Raw genomic sequence first — 17159 nt, forward strand, 5'->3', positions numbered from 1 at the left:
CATACAGGAGCGTATTAGAATGGCTTACAGGTTATAGTCTGTCTAGTCCAACAATGTATCTACCAATGGAAAGTCCAAGAATCAATAGCTGTGCAGTCTGTGAAACTAGAGGTCTCAGGTAGTTTTCAGTATATGCCAGAATCCCAAAATATTAGGTGCTAATGCTAGTGAAGGAATGGACTTACCAGCAAGAGTGTAGGAAGCAGGCAAAGAGGAAAAGCTTCATTCTTCCATGTCTTTTTATAAACTGATGGTAGAAAATATAGTCTGGATTAAAGGTGGGTCTTCCAATTTCAAAAGATTTATTAAGAAAAATTCCTCAAGACTGTATCCAGACACTTGGGTTTTAGTTGTTTCCAGATATACTCAAGTTGACAACCTGGAAAACCAATGACAGTTGTCTTAACTACAATTAATGAGTATCATAGGTTTTAGCTACTGTGACTCTGTAGTGCATCTTAAAATCAGGTATTCTGAATTTCCCAGTGTTTTCTTGTTTCTCAAGATTATTTTGAATGTTGAAGCTCTTTTGTGAATGTATGAATTACTGGATTAAAGGTTTCTAGTTGTGATAACTGTAGTTGACAGGTCATAGATAAAGCTCATTTGGTAGTAGAGTGATTGATTAAAATAAAAAAAAATGGTCTGAGTTCAGTCTCTAAAATTGCAGAAACCAGACATAATTGTACATACATTTGCATACCTCTAATCACCAAATAATTACAGAGTGAAGATGTTATTATCTAATATTCAGTGGTGTCTTCATATAAATAATGATTTAGAAGCTACCTTTCACTACATGACAATTTATCTCCACAGGCAAATGTGATTGGTATTTTGATCAAAATAATTTATTTATTTGGTTTTTGATTTTTAAATAAGGTTCTTGGTATGTAGTAGCTCTGGCTGGCTTAGAACTGGTTATGTAGAGCAGGTTGGCCTCAAATTCACAAGTCTTGAGATTAAATTGTGTATACAAACTTGCTAAGCCCTTGACCAATGCCTCTTGAAACAGTAAACTTCATCATGAAAATTATAGAAATTGACAGTTTAAAGAAACCTAATAGAACTTTTTAGCTATATATATATATATATATATATATATATATATATATATATAGTCTTGATGGTTCATAGAATATTTAAAAGTCCTAAGTAAAAATCTAAGTAAAGTTAATTAAGGAATGACAATATTATTAATTCTTACACAGTTAATTTGAGAATTTACTATTAAACTATGATAGGCATAGTATTTCATAACAATATTAACACAGGCAAAGCTAAGAGCAAGAATGGGGGGGGATTCTTGTGACTTTTGACTCTATGTATGAATATTTTGAAATGAAAGCCCACTAATGGTTTGTTAAATGTCAATATGATTCACCACAAGTGAAAAAGCCCTTCAGCCATTCTCCATGTCCTACATAACTCTTGACTAGGTGAAGGATATGTTGTTATAAAATACAGATTTTCATCAAAGCCTGTTTTGATGACCTCCAAACACTCCCTCAATGAGGTACAATGCTCTGTCCTTGCCCTTCTTGTCCTCAGAATTTCACAAAAATGACTGCAGGGGTATCTGTGGCTATTGCTTGTGTTTTCAATAAAGAGGAACAGAAAGATATCATTTTCTAAATGCTTGCTATTCTTTGTTAGTCTGTAAGGTTCTCGTTCATTCAGGAATCTCTCCTCATTACATGCCACAGAATTCCCAATTGTGTTTCTCTTTGTCTACACAGCAATCCAAGCACTCAAAAATCACAAAGGAGTAAATGTAGAAATTCCTGAACATATTTGATTCTCAGAATATTCAGTGTTCTGTGAATTAAGAAAAGACTGTCAATTTATGAGGAAATGTCAAGCTGATACCATATTTTGTAAATTATAAAGTATCATTAAATGTCATTTGTTTCACATATAAAAATTGTCACAGTCAAAGAATACATTCAACTTCACAATTCTATGGGCCTTTGTAAAAAGGTACTTGAAAGGAAACATGCTATTACATCATTTTACTTAAGGTCATTTTATTATTTGAGAATTTGGTACAAACATATTGCACATTTGTATCATATTCCATCTAGTCCTGCCTCAAGCTCCCCTAGGATCCTCAACTCATGTCTCCTTTGCAACTTCATTTCCTCTTCTTCCTCCTCCTTTTCCTCCTTCTTTTCTCCCTTTTCCTTTCTGATACATGGTCTCGTTATGCAGCACTGTTTAGACTGGAAATCATAGGTTTTTGCCTGTTTCTACTTCTTGTGTCCTGGGTTTAAAAGCATGTGCTGCCACACCCAGATTCTCTCTTTAAGAACATTCTATTTATTGAGTCAAATTAGTGTTATACAGATAGAAATTGATAGAGGGTCGATCATTGGAGAATTTCAACTTATAGGGGACCACACCCCTAAAAATTTGACTATCATTCCATTAGCCATCAACTGCCAATAGTGCCTTCAATAGAGGTGGGAACTTGTATATGCCTCCCTTATCCAAGCTTAAATGCTAAATGGGTTCATCATTATTTTTGGCTTGCTTGTAATGTTTCATTCATGTCCTTTCCTACCTCTGTCTTTTTACATTATGTCCACCACTCTTTGGCAATATTCCTTGATCCTTGAGGTTAGGAGTTGTGATTATAGGCATCCCACTTACAAATGAACATTCTACTGAATTGTGTTCTCCATACTTTGACCAATCGTGAATCTTTGTATTAAACATCATCCACTGAACAAAGGCCCTTTTCTTGTGAGGACTGAGAGTTTCACTAATTTAGGAGTCTAGAGATATGTGTTTAATAGGCAGTTCGATACTATATCCATTTAGCAAAATAATAATAGATTCCTATATCCATTTAGCAAAATAATAATAATAATAGATTTACTCGTAGTGCCTATAAGAATGCTACTCAGTGGCTTTTGGACAGATTTACGCTACCAGGAATGAGTTCCTTTCCATTAAGCAGGCCATCATAACAAACATAAAGCATTTGGTTACCCTGTAACACACATGCCACTAAAATTTTGTGAATCGATATTAACTGGCAATGGGAAGTTTGCCCTGAAAATCTTCAGAGGAATTTTTGTGTTGCTCTTGTTGGAATTAAATGAATATTTTTTCATGTCTAAACTTTTCAATTGAATTTTAAAGAGTTATTCATAGATCAACGACTTGTTCTTCTTTAGAGGATCTAAGAATAGCAAATTGAAATGTTCTCCAAGGAGGAAAAAATGCAACTTCTCTTAAAGTGGTATCATGGTCTTGGCATAGATTCCAGGAGCCTGCTATTCTATACCATGTTCTTGTCTTTCACAGAAAGAAAACTCTTTTGTATCCATTATTGGGGTTCCTGGGAAACTTGAGAAAGATGGTATCTTAACTTCTTGATACACCTTTTTTGAAAGTTTTAAATTGAATATTGATTAATGTTTAATTAATGTTTAAATTTAAAGATTCATAGCCACTGGGAATATCATAAAGCCATCTACACACTACTTTTAAAATGCCTTTCCTCTGAATATTGTATTGCAGTCTTAATATTATGAACATGAATATCTTGTTTACCACAAAATCATTCTGTGAAGTTAAAACCCTGTCACTTGTACTTTACAGATGAGTAGGCTGAAGTCAAAAGAAGTTGTGTGAGACTTTAGTCCTTAGTTCATGTTAAAGAAATTTTCACTTGCATCAGCAGTTCTCAGCCTATGGGTCAGGACCCCTTTGGAAGCCAAGCAACCCTTTCACAGGGATCACCTAAGACCACCAAAAAAATACAGATATTTACATAATGATTCCTAATAGTAACAAAATTACAGTGACAAATTAGCAACAAAAATAACTTTATGGTTGGGAATCATCACAACAGGAGGAACTGTGTTAAAAGGTCACAGCTCTGAGAACCACTGACATTGTATGAGGCACATTTACTTCTACCTGGAGGCTGCACAGGGTTAAAAATTTAAGCCAGCAGGGAACCTTGGAGCAACTGACACTTAGCAGACTACAAACCATCTTTTTTTTTTTTTTTTTTTTTCTTGTTTTGGTTTTTCAAGACAGGGTTTCTCTGTGTAGCTTTGAGCCTTTCCTGGAACTCACTTTGTAGCCCAGGCTGGCCTCAAACTCACAGAGATCCACCTGCCTCTGCCTTCTGAGTCCTGAGATTAAAGGCATGTGCCGCCACGACTGCCTGGCTACAAACCATCTTTAAGAAGATGAGACTGTGCTCTAGCTTCTCTGTAGTCTTTATGAGTGTAAGCTCAATTGAGGATGAAAATGTAATATTTGAATAAGTGGAAAATTCCATATCTTACCCTCTAAACAAAAATATAAGTGAGTGTGTGGTAGTTTGAATGTAATTGGCCCCCATAATCCCATTGGGAGAGGAACTTTTAGGAGATGTAGCTTTCTTGGAGTGGGGATGGCTTTGTTGGAGGAATCATGTCACTGAAGGGGTGGGCTTTGAGGTTTCCTGTGCTCAGTATACCACCCAGTGTGTCAATCGACTTCCTGTTGCCTGCAAGATGTAGCACTCTCAGCTCCCGCACCACATCTGCCATGCTCCCTGCCATAATGGTAGTGGACTGAATCTCTGAAACTGTAAGAAAGCCACCCCAATTAAATGTTTTCTTTATAAGAGTTGCTGTGGTCATGATGTCTCTTCATAGCAACAAAAACCCAAGCCAAGATAGCATTTGGTGACAAGGATTGGGTTATTGCTGTGGTAGGACTGATCATATGTTTATTTGGAAGAATTTGGATGTTGGTACTCTGGGTTATAAAAACAATGGGATGCTTTAAACACTGCTTAGTGGACCATACTAGTAGAAACATGGAAGTCAGAGGTACTATGAGTTATTTGAACTCCATCAAGAGGTTTCAAATGAGGAGAATTTTAGTACATTGCCTGGAGATCATTTTTGGGATATTTTTATGAAAAAAAAAAATGTCTATCTCTTGTCCTTGTCTGAAGAGTCTGCCTGAGGCTAACATGGAGAATTTTGGATTAATTCTGTTGCTAGAAGAAACCTCAAAACAGCCTTGTATAGATTCTACCATGTAGTTTTCAGTGGTAACTCTAATGAAGATTTATAATGAAAATGAGCCAGCTGAGCAGGGTAAATTACAAAATGAAAATTCTGAGAAGTAAAAGAGCACCAGGAAGTGAAATAGAGCTAAATTCTGTGTTCAAGGAGACAAATGGATTAAGAAATGGAATAAAAGGAGTGGTGACCTCAGGTCAAGATCCCACCCAGCTAAGTTTCTAACTTGTGAAAAAGTACTAAAGAAAAGCTTAGAGCCAGATGTGGTGGGGCACACCTTTAATGCCAGCACTGGGAAGGCAGAAGCTGGTGAATTTCTGAGTTTGAGACTGGCCTGATCTACAGGAAAAGTTTCAGGATAGCCAAACGTAGGCAGTAAGGGACAGAAATATGGTGAAGATATAATTGAGCGAGGAGGCCATGTTCCAGCACCAGCAAGCAGCAGAACTTGGCAGCATTCTCAGCTCCAGCCCCACATCTGCCATGCTCCCTGCCATGATGATAATGGACTGAACTTCTAAAACTGTAAGTGAGCCACCCCAATCAATGCTTTTCTTTATAAGAGTTGATGTGGTCAGCATATCTCTTCACAGCCATAAAAACCCAAACTAATACAGAATGTTTATCACATTATTGGAAATATCATTGGCAAAAACTTTAGGAATTCCCATCAACAAATGATTCTGGAATCAATAAACCTTATACTATTTAAAGTATTAGTATATATAACCAATTTGTAAATTTGCTTAGGGAATATTGACAACCACAGTCACAGAAAGGGCTTTAATATTTTCTTGGCAAAAACCTGGAGACTAAATCACAATTGCTAGTTCAATTTTGTTTCAGCATTTTGTTTTTACTATTGAAATGGCAAGAAATATAATCACTGAAATGCTCCCTTGGACCTCAGTGCTTGAGCAGGATATAAACAAAGTGTAGCATGAAAGCACTGTCAATGAAGCTGGGCAAATCTTGTTTAGAATGTTCCTGTGTCATTTCATACCACATAAAATAAGGACAGAAGCATCCTGTATCCTTTTACAAATCATTGACTCTGTGTCCTTAAAATCCTCCAGTGGCCAGAGTTTGAAAACACAGTGTATCATCCCCATGTTCATTACATAACACATGAAAAATCAGCACATCTCATCATTTTGTTTTGTTTCATTTTGATTAGTACATCTGAAATATTTATGTAATAAACTAAAACTCATATTAATCCTTAACTATTTGAAGCAAAACTGAAGGTTATTTATGACATTGTTGCATGTTTTTTCTGAAGAGACAAGAACACAACTCTTGCCTGGATAGAGCACTGATACCACAGCAAAGCAAAGTAATTTTCTCCAAGCCTAGCTTGGCAAACTAATGGGTTTATTGGGATTACTTACAGGAACATGGATGAGTAGGGCAGTTGAGTGAGGAAGAGCCTACCCCAGCATTAACAACAGCTCAGGAGGGCTGCATTGCTGAATTTCAACTAGCAGGCAGTTACTCCATAAGGGTGTCCTCTCCTGCAGCATTTCTTCACTGTTTATTTAACCCCTTTGAGGAACAATGAGTCTTTCATCTTTCTTGTGAAGTTTACAATCATTCCCTCCTGTTTCCCTGCAAAGGAAAACACTTCAAATCTGAGCATATAGTGGCACAAGTACCCTTAAGGTATTCTTTAATTAATTATGTGACATCTGTGATTACACATTTGAAAACTCAATTTATATATGAAGATCTTACATCTTTTACCATTTTCATGAAGAGATTTAGATGTAATATATTTTGATAATAGATCAATTTGTTAACTAGGCATTTCTCACTGAGATGCTTAAAATAATTTATAATATTATTATTAAAATTGTATAATAGGGTCTGGAGAGATAGCTCAGTGGTTAAATTTGTATAATGCTATTGTAGCAGACCCAAGTTTAACCCTCAGCACTCACACTCGGTAACTCACAAGCACCAATAACTCCAGCTCTAGAGGATTGTATGCCTCTGACCTCCATGGGTACCACACTCAAAGACCCAAACACATGCAAATGATTAAAATAATGAAATAAACATTAAAAGGGCAATTTTAAAGTATGGATTATTGTATTATGCAATCCAATTATTATATTATGCAGCTGAAGGTTGAATTGTCACATATCAAAGTTATAATTTAAGATTCCAAGTAGCTTGTTTCTTTTGAGCAAGCACTTGTAACCAACACTGTACCCAGTCTCCTTTAACTCTTGTCCTTGTTTAAGGTATTAAAAAAAAAAAAGAACATGATATTATTACAACTACACACTGCATCCCAGGCTCATAAAAATGCAGGTGTCTGAAAGACCATGTTATGATCATAATCATCTGACTGAGTGACTGAGTAAGTAGTGAACTGAGCTTTGTTGGGCTTTAGGGAAAGAAAAAGACCATCTGTTTTCTCAAACTTTAACCTAGTGGCACCGTGAGAATGAGCAGGAAACTTGATGCCTTGATAATCTTCACTCTTGGTGCTAGGCTTCAATATCTTTGTTCAGATTATTTTACTGACATTAGACTGTGAAACTTAGAAGTCTAAGCAATGTACTAATAATACAAGTAGACTTATTAACTTCTCCATTCTAAAAGGGAAATTCAGACTAACAGTTGAATCTCACACCGCTCTGTTCTTTAGATGTACTTGTGTATGAAAGCTTAGGTAAAAGAGATAGCTGTCCTGTCACATAACCAGAGCCTGGAAGTCATGGGTTTGGACACATTACTCTCTTGGAAAATGAAGGATCAGACATGCTGTCACCATGTAGGCCTCTTTCAAAATACAGTCCCACAGTGAGTGAGGCTTAATAGTAAAACTCCTTCATGGCACTGTCCCTTCATCCTGATTTACTGTTACATAACATATCAGTGGGTTCTCCTTTTACTCAGAAGATACGTCCTGAGAATTTGATGGGTGACCAAAACCACATATAGTATTAAACCTCATACATTCAACATTTTTTTCCACGTATACATAAGTAAAGCCTAATTTAAGATAATAAATTGGGACAATTATATCAATATTTTTATAATAAAAGTTACACAAATGTAGTCTCTCTCCAAGAGTCTTATATTTTTGGTTGTGAGCCTAGCCTTTAATGGCTGAGCCATCTCTCCAGCCCATCCAAGAGTCTTATATCTGCTTCCATCCTGACTAGCATTTGGGATTTCTAGATTTCTAATTATTATTCTTAGTTTCTTTGGGGGAACCCCACAGTAGAGGGGGAGGAATGATTGTAGGAATCAGAGAGGCTGGGGGACACCAAGAAAACATGGCTCACTTGCTCAAATAAGCAGGGCTATCATGGGTTCACAGAGATTGAAGGGGCAACCACAGGGTCTGCACCAGGTCCATATATGTTATGTTTTTTAGCTATGGTGTTTCTGTGTAACTCCTAACAGTGGGAGTTGGTGTGTCCTTGACTCTTTTGCCTGCTCTTGAGACTCTTTTCTTCCTATCAGGTTTCCTTGTCCAGCCTCGATATGAGGGATTTTGCCTTGTCTCACTGTATCTTATTCTGTTGGTTTGGTTGTTGTCTCTTGGAAAACTTCTCTTTTCTGAAGGGAAAAAGAGGGAGGGGGAGTGAGTGTACCTGGGGGAGAGGTAGTGAAGGGTGGAGCTGGGATGAGTGGAGGGAGAGGAAACTCTGGTCAGGAGGTATTGGATGAGATAAAAATCTGTTCTCAATTTTAAAAAGATAATGTAGAAAATCTCTCACAGGAAAAGTGTTAAATGCTTTTGCAAAAATAATGTGTCTGTTTATGTGTGTTAGCATGTGTATGTGAGTACAATTGCCCACAGATGCCAGAGGAGAGCATGGGACCTCATGTTCTGGAGAGCTGGAGTTTCAGGTGGTTGTGAGTCACCAAATGAGGGTGCGGGGAATCAAATCTTGGTTCTCTGCAAGAGTATTATGTCCTTTTAATTACTTAGCTATTGCTACAGCCCTGGGTTTCTGGTTTTCAAAGTGTCTTATATTGAACTGTTATTTTAATCTGCACTTGACCTCTGGTCACTGAAGGAGTGACAAGTGAGAATATTGAGTAAGTGTGTACTATTTCATCTCTCTCTCTCTTTTAGGTAATTTTAAGTTCATAATCCCATTCATGCTTATTTAGCATGTGTGTTGTCTGTCCTACCTCCTTTTTTAAAGGTTAATTTCACATACAAATGTCCATGTATAATCTTATTTTTGTTCATCTCATATTTTCCTCATATTTTAGAGTTCATAAACTCTACAGGAAAATGAAGTCAAATTCTAAAGCTATAAGTTTAAGAAAATGCTGGAATTGACAGTGTGAATGAATGGAAGTTTATTTTTTGAATTTATTTGAGGATGTCATACACAAATATAATATGTTTGGATTCAATATATCCATTACTTCTTCCCCTCCAATTTTCCCATAATCCCATCCACCATGTTTCCCTCTCAGTCCATGTACTACTTTTAAACTTACTGAATATACTTCATACTGATAATATATATGGGAGTAGGTCTGTCCATGAGAACATGTGTAGCCTATCAGGAGCTGCATACTTAAAAAAAAAAAAAAAAAGACCCTCTATCCCTTAGAAGTTATCCATTGTCAGAAACTCCTCAGCTGTGGTGAGACTCTGTGCCTCTTTTCCCAGGCAAGGATAGAATCTTGGCTGCCTTTATATTATGCATGCAGTCAAACTGCTGGGTTCATGTGTCTAACAGCTCTAATTCTATTGTGTGCAGAAAACACCATTTTGGTGGTAGTCCTTTAATACCTCTGGCTGTTATAAGCCTTTCTACTTCTCTTTCAGGTTGATCCTTGACCTCAGGGAAGAGGATGTGATATCCCATTCAGGGGCAATTCTCTTTAGACTTTATACAGTTGAAATTATTGGTAATATTTACCATATATTACACAAGGAAGGTTCTCAAATGAGAGCTGGGCTTATCTATGGGTATAATAATAAGCATGGAGTGTGCATTATTAGCAAAATAGTAGGGGTCTATAACATGCACAACAATGGGTTTTTTACTTAGTTTATGGTACTAGGCATAAATTCATTTTGCTAAGGGGACTAAATCCAATCATAATGAGGTTGTTACTCCCAAAGCATTCATGCCACTATTGCACCAATGAGCATATCTTGCCAAGACAGTCATTATTGTAGCTGAAAGAGTTTGTAGTTGAGTAAAACTGTTGATTGACTTCCCTCCTGGCATTGTTTTTGTTTGCTTGTGTGTTTTAGCTTGGAATTTCTTGAACTAATTAGTCAACTTAGATTATCAACTAGAACGAAATTATAGAAGAGAAACTTCCCCCAAATAGTTTGTCTTGGCTTGCTCAGGTCTGACATATTAGAACTAGTGTTTCATAGATGTTTGAGAGCCATGATCTACACCAGGGACACTCAAACTTGGCTCTTTCTTTTAAAAAGTATTTACATATATTTAAATCACTAGCAGCTGTTTCTTATCACAACATATTATGATGAAGTTGGGCAGAAGTGTGCCCAGAATATCAAAAATTTAAAAATATGTAGAGGTAGTTCTCACTTGAATAATAATTGAAACCTCAGCTCTAAATATACCTTCTCACTCTCTTTAGTTTTAAAAGGACCTATCTCCATGCCCTATGGCCCCTATTACATCTCCTATACACAGGCATCTGCTTGTATTATCTTTTTTATTTCAACAATTTAAAGAGACTTAGTTTTCGTCATAAAATATTGGAGTATGATAGAGTTTTTTAATCAGGTAAATTCACAGAACTGCACCAAAAAGGTTTTGGGTCCTTGGAAGATGTTACCCATTTTCTCAAACTTCTGTCTTGTAAACATGAGCAATTCTAACTGATTACATAAGATTGTCCCTCAATTCCTTACTCTGCCACCATTTTGAATGTGACATGTATCTTCAGCTCCACTTACTTCTTTTCATCCTTATCCTGAGGTCTCTACTCGCAGCTGTGCAGTTAATTTTCTTATACAAACATGATCTAAAGCCTAACTAACCTCCATCTTCTCTCTTTCTAATTGTATCACAGTGGTGCATTTTTTAAAAATCATGTTTTCCCTCGACGTCTTTCTTAAAGATATTACTATAATATTCCATAGCAACGTTGTCCTTGGGATTTTTTTCCTAGTTAAAAAGCATTGATTAGAAAGAAAGAAGGCTCTTACTCCTTCAGTCCTTACATCTTAACATTGGAATGTAACACAACTTGTCTATGCAGGACTACTGATTTCATGGTATGTGATGTAGAACTCTTCTCCATAAAAGCTGACTATATGAGTAACATATTTAGCCTCTCCTATGTAATTAACTCATTCTGAAAGGAGAGATTTACTGTTGCTATTGAATGTGTACTGTCTATACTAGGTATTGGAGGGACACTAATATGACAGTGCCCATCTTCCCCTCTTCTATCAGCAGTTCTATACTTCAAGTAGGTCTGTGACCACGTCTGTCATCAGCACTATGGGCTCAACACTTTTTGTCAATGGTCATCAAATGCTAAATGTAGAGAAATAATAAGAGACACTCACTTCGATAATTTATGTAAGGCTTAGCCTCTCACTTAGCTTTATCAGTTAGTTGGCACAGTTCTTTGAAAATAATGGATTAGAAGGTTTGATCTATTCAGTCAACCATACCAGGACAAGAATCTCCTATTTGTAACTCTTCCAGCAGTAGCTCTCATTAGGTAAACTCTTCATTCATTGTGATTTTAATCAAAGGAGAAATATGTATTAGAATTATAGACCCTTACATACCCCTTTATGAATCCAAACGTATTAGCAAATTATAAAGAAATCAATTTTAGATTGATTTCTATCTTTTAATTATGTGCATATGTGAGTCTATGCATGTGTAAGTGCAGGTGCCTGGAGTCCATTGTATTCCCTGGAGATGGAGCTATAGGCAGTTGTGAGCAGCCTTGTATGAGTTCTGGAAATTGAACTCAGATCCTTTGTAAGAATAAATATGCTCCTAACTGCTTAGTCTTCTCTCCATCCCTATAAATAAGTCTTCAGGAAATAGCTGACACTGGCTTGGGTTTGACAAGAATACTGCCTGGGAAATAAGACTTTAGGTATGTCTGGTGCTAATAGCATGCCCAGGAGCATCTCATAATGCCACCTTAGGTGGATGGTAGGAGAGACTCAAGTGATATACATACTACATTTATATGATACTTTGCAGTTGTTAATTTCTATGAGTTTTTAATCTCAGAGCAAACAAAACTTGATTATGCAGTCTTTTAAAGTTTACTCAGCTAGAAGCTAGAAAAACAATATTTGCATGCATTTTCCACTTTATTATGCCCCCATGAAATGCAGACAATATCCACATTCATACATACACTGTCTATATTTTATTCTGTACGCATTACAAGTTGTAATTATTGTTCTATAATTCAAAGGTCTGGGATTTCGTTTAATTATATTAAAATAAAAAACTTATTAATAAAGGGATAAAATGAGATGATTATTAAAGAAAAATATACAGTCACCATAGACTGAGACAGAAGAAAAACACAGTGTAAGTCTTTAATAAAAACATCTAAAGGGGAGATTTAAACACCATAGTTAGACACATGTATTTAAACTTATTTAGAAAAGAATGGAAGTCATCATGTACATTTCAAAATTATCACTAGTTTAAACTGGAACATGAAGAAGTGAATGAAATTGGAGAAGGATCTGTGTTAGTTTGATGGAAGGAAGTGATTTTATTTGGATGTAAATTGGGTCTTACAGTTTCCATTGTCTGCTCACCTGCCTATCTCTGTATCAGGTACTAACCTATTTACACAATGATTAAAAAGAGCTGTTTTCAGAAAAGCTATTAGAGATATTACTGGTGAAGGACCTCATTGGAGCATAAAGCAAGCAACAAGCAGCTAGCAAAGTATATATGAAGAGATCAGATACCAGATTAAATAAAGACTCCTTAGGAGCTAAGATCCCAAGGTGTATGCACAAGAGTCCTCTTTAAGATGTATGTATGGAATAAAAGGTAAAGGCCATTGAAAATATCCTTAACAATGAAATTCACTACAAAGTGGCCTGCATGGTACTTTTATACTTACAAATGTGTCTTAAAGAAATAGAGTGATCATGAATGAGCCAGCCTGAGTCAATTCAAATCAATTATATGTCAAGTCCTAAGGAGATGGAGAAAGAAAAGGAAGCATCAATGGAAGACTTGGTCAGAATTCCCTTGGATGGTGAATGCTTTGGGTGGACTATGTTCTTATGTCTTGCATCAAGAAAGTCTGTAAGAACATATCTGGAGAAGAAAGCAGGAAGTGAAAAGGGTTTAAAATAAAGAAGAGAGTCATCAGGACCATTTGAAAGTATCCTGACAGCACAAAGAACCAGATTAAGTATTTAAAATCGTGGAAATGTAGAAAGAGAGGATAAAAGAAATTACTTGCATATGGCGGTCATATACTTGGCTTCTTGGTCCTTGGGAATTTAGAATGAGCCAAAGATTATAACATGTCTCCTATGGGATGTTATACAGTAAGTTTTGGAGCATTGTCTTCTATGTCGTATTATCTGGACTTTTTGTGCATTTGAGCTGCAATAGTGCCTCTTCATCCAAAGTTAATTTGTTTCAGGATTCTCCTGGATGCATCAAATCATTAAAACAGTTGTGATATTTTCTGGAAATTTCCACTGAAACTCTTCAGACTACCATTGAGCATGGCTGCCTGCAACTTTGGAGAGTGACAGCAGCGCAGTGAAGGGAAACTGCATTATTTTATTATGTTTTAAATTGCAAGCATTTGAGAGGAATGCAAAATAAATTCATCTGTAGGCATGCCAAGTAATTCTTACACAGTGAGACAATACTTCCCCCACTTGTGAAAAACACTTTTGCTTCCATTTGCAAGGTTATTTTAGTATTCCTGGTTTCCGAATTAGTTTGTTCTTAGAATTCTCCTTTGAACAAGATGTGCTAACTCCTCAGTTTTGCCATTAAAAAAGTGAAATGAAGTCTGCAACATGTGTTTTTCTTAAATCTATATGAAGATCATGCACGATTCTAATCTCTTTTAATATTAACCCTTAATAGACCATAGAAAACAAGGTCACAATGAAATTGGATTACATCATATCTGAAACATTCAGCGAAAACACCCATTTCTTTAGAAAGAAACATCAAAGGAACTGAAACCAGGAAGCTGTCTCCATCTTAAGATATTTAAGATATTTCTCATTTGAGCCTGAAGCAATAAACATAAATGAGTAGGGAAGATGCTGGGCTGTTAATATGTTTAAGTTTAACCTGAAAGAATATTTCTCTGACTTTAGCTCTGTGGGAAAGGTGACTAGCACTTACATTCAACTTTTGGCTTTTACTTCCTTGTTGGATTCATTGTATCTTCCCTAGTGAGTTACACTAAACAACATGATTGACATAATTTGTGACTCACAAGAGGTGGTGATTGTTAGACCCATGGGAGGACAAAGTGAGGGGTAGACTTTTGTATTCTTTTGAGGAATAGTTTAAGTACCTTCCATCATTACAGATAAGTAAGGGCATTGTAATGTGTCATAAGAATTGCCTCCTCATGATATGATTGAGAATTCCTTGGGTATATGCCCAAGTGTGGTATAGCTGGGTCTTGAGGGACGTTGATTCCTAGTTTTCTAAGAAAGTGCCATATTGATTTCCAAAGTGGTTGTACAAGTTTGCATCCCCACCAACAGTGTAGTAGTGTTCCCCTTGCTCCACATCCTCTCCAACATAAGCTGTCTTCAATGTTTTTAATCTTAGCCATTCTGATGGTGTAAGTTGGTATCTCAGAGTCATTTTGATTTGCATTTCCCTGATGATTAAGGATGTTGAGCAATTCCTTAAATGTCTTTCAGTCATTTCAGCTTCTTCTGTTGAGAATTCTCTGTTTAGCTCTACAGCCCATTTTTTTTTTTTTTTAAATGGACTGTTGGGTATTTTGATGTTTAATTTCTTGAGTTTTTTTTATATATTCCAGATATCAGCCCTATTTCAGATGTGGGGTTGGTGAAGATCTTTTCCCATTCTGTAGTCTGTCATTTTGTTTTGTTGACCATGTCCTTTGCCCTACAAAGCTTCTCAGTTTCAAGAGGTCCTATTTATTAATTGTTTCTCTCAGTGTCTGTGTTACTGGTGTTGTATTTAGGAAGTGATCTCCTATACCAATGCATTCAAGACTACTTCCTACTTTCTCTTCTATCAGGTTCAGAATAACTGTATTTATCTTGAGGTCTTTGATTCACTTGGACTTATGTTCAGTGCACAGTGACAGATATGGATCTATTTGTAGTCTTCTACATGTTGACATCCAGTTATGCCAGCACCATTTGTTAAAGATGCTTTCTTTTTTCATGGTACAGTTTTGTCTTCTTTGTCGAAAATCATATGTGCATAGGTGTGTGGATTAATGTTAGGGTCTTCAGTTCCATTCCATTGGTCCACATATTGGTTTTTATGCCAGAACCAGGGTATTTTCATTACTGTAGCTCTATAGTAGAACTTGAAGTCAGGAATTGTGATGCCTCCAGAGGTTATTTTATTATACAGGATTCCTGAGTGAGGTAACCCAGACTCAGAAAGACAAACATGGTATGTACTCACTCATAAGTGGATACTAGATGTAAACAAAGGATAACCAGACTGCACCCTCACATCTCCAGGGAGGCTGCCTAGTAAAGAGAACCCTAAGAAAGACACAGGGATCACCCAGTGACAGAGAAATGGATGAGATCTACATGAGCAAACTGAGGGTGAGGTGGGTAATAGAGAGCAAGGTTGGGGGAAAGAGAGTTTAGGGGAGTGGGAGGTCCCAGCTGGATCAGGAACAGAGTCAGAGAACAAGGAAAGAGACACCATGATAAATGAAGACTCCATGGGAATAGGAAGAAGCAGAGTGTAGAGAGGTTCCCAGAAATCCACAAAGATACCTCCACTATAGACTACTGACAATGGTCTATAGAGTACCTGATCTGACCTACTCTGGTGATCTGATGCCTAACACCCTAACTGTCATGATAGAACTCTCATTCAGTGACTGATAGAAGCAGATGCAGAGATCCATGGCCAAACCCCAGATGGAGCTCCAAGAGTCCAACCAGTGTGAGAGAGAGGAGGGATTATATGAGCAAGAGATATTGAGACTATGATGGAAAAAGCACAGGGACAAATAGACAAACTAGCAGAAACACATTAACTGTGACTCAATAGCTGAAGAGCTCCCATGGAACTGGATCAGGCCCTCTGGTTAAGTGAGCCAGTTAATTAGCTTGAACTGGAGGCCCCTAGGCAGTGGAACCAGGACATATCCTGGGTGCATAAGCTGGCTTATTGGAACCTAGGGCCTATGCTGAGACACTTTGCTCAGCCTTGGTGCAGGGAGGAGGGGACTGGATCTGCCTCAACTGACTCTACCAGGCTGAGCTGAATCCCCAAGGGAGACCTTGCCTTGGAGGAGGTGGGAATGGGGTTGGATTGGGGAGGAAAGCTGATGGGTGGGAGAAGGGAAGACAGGGGAATCCATGGCTGATATATAATATTAAATTAATTATAAAATAAAAATATTTATTTTTAAAAAAAGAAAAGAAGAATTGCCTCCTCCATCCTCAGTTTTGACTACTGCCATGCTAACATTCTGTGTGGGATTTCATGAGTTATGGGACACAGTATCTTCCAAGAATGCATGGCAGGCTGGGCAATAGGTTGAAGAGCTTGAAGCTGTATAAGCATCGCCCAAGTGGGCACACTATGAAGCTGTGATGGTGGACATGAAGGTATAGAGGGAGCTATGATTCTTCTCCTTCTTCTTTTCCTATCATCCTTAGATTTGATCTTTTCACTGTGTCCAAGATTTCCTGCATATTTTGTGTCAGGAATCTTTTTTTTTTTTTTTTTTTTTTTTTAGATTTCAAGGTCTGAGATTCTTTCTTTTCTTGTATTCTGTTGGTGAAACTTTCCTCTGGAGTTCCTGTTTGATTTCCCAGAGTTTTCATTTCCAGCATCCTCATTTGGGGTTTTCTTCATTGATTCTACTTCCATCTTCAGGTCTTGACAGTGTTATTCATTTCCTTGCACTGTTTGTTTATGTTTTCCTGGATTT

Source organism: Onychomys torridus, chromosome 18 (genome assembly GCF_903995425.1).
Source record: "Onychomys torridus chromosome 18, mOncTor1.1, whole genome shotgun sequence".
Classification (NCBI taxonomy): Eukaryota; Metazoa; Chordata; class Mammalia; order Rodentia; family Cricetidae; genus Onychomys; species Onychomys torridus.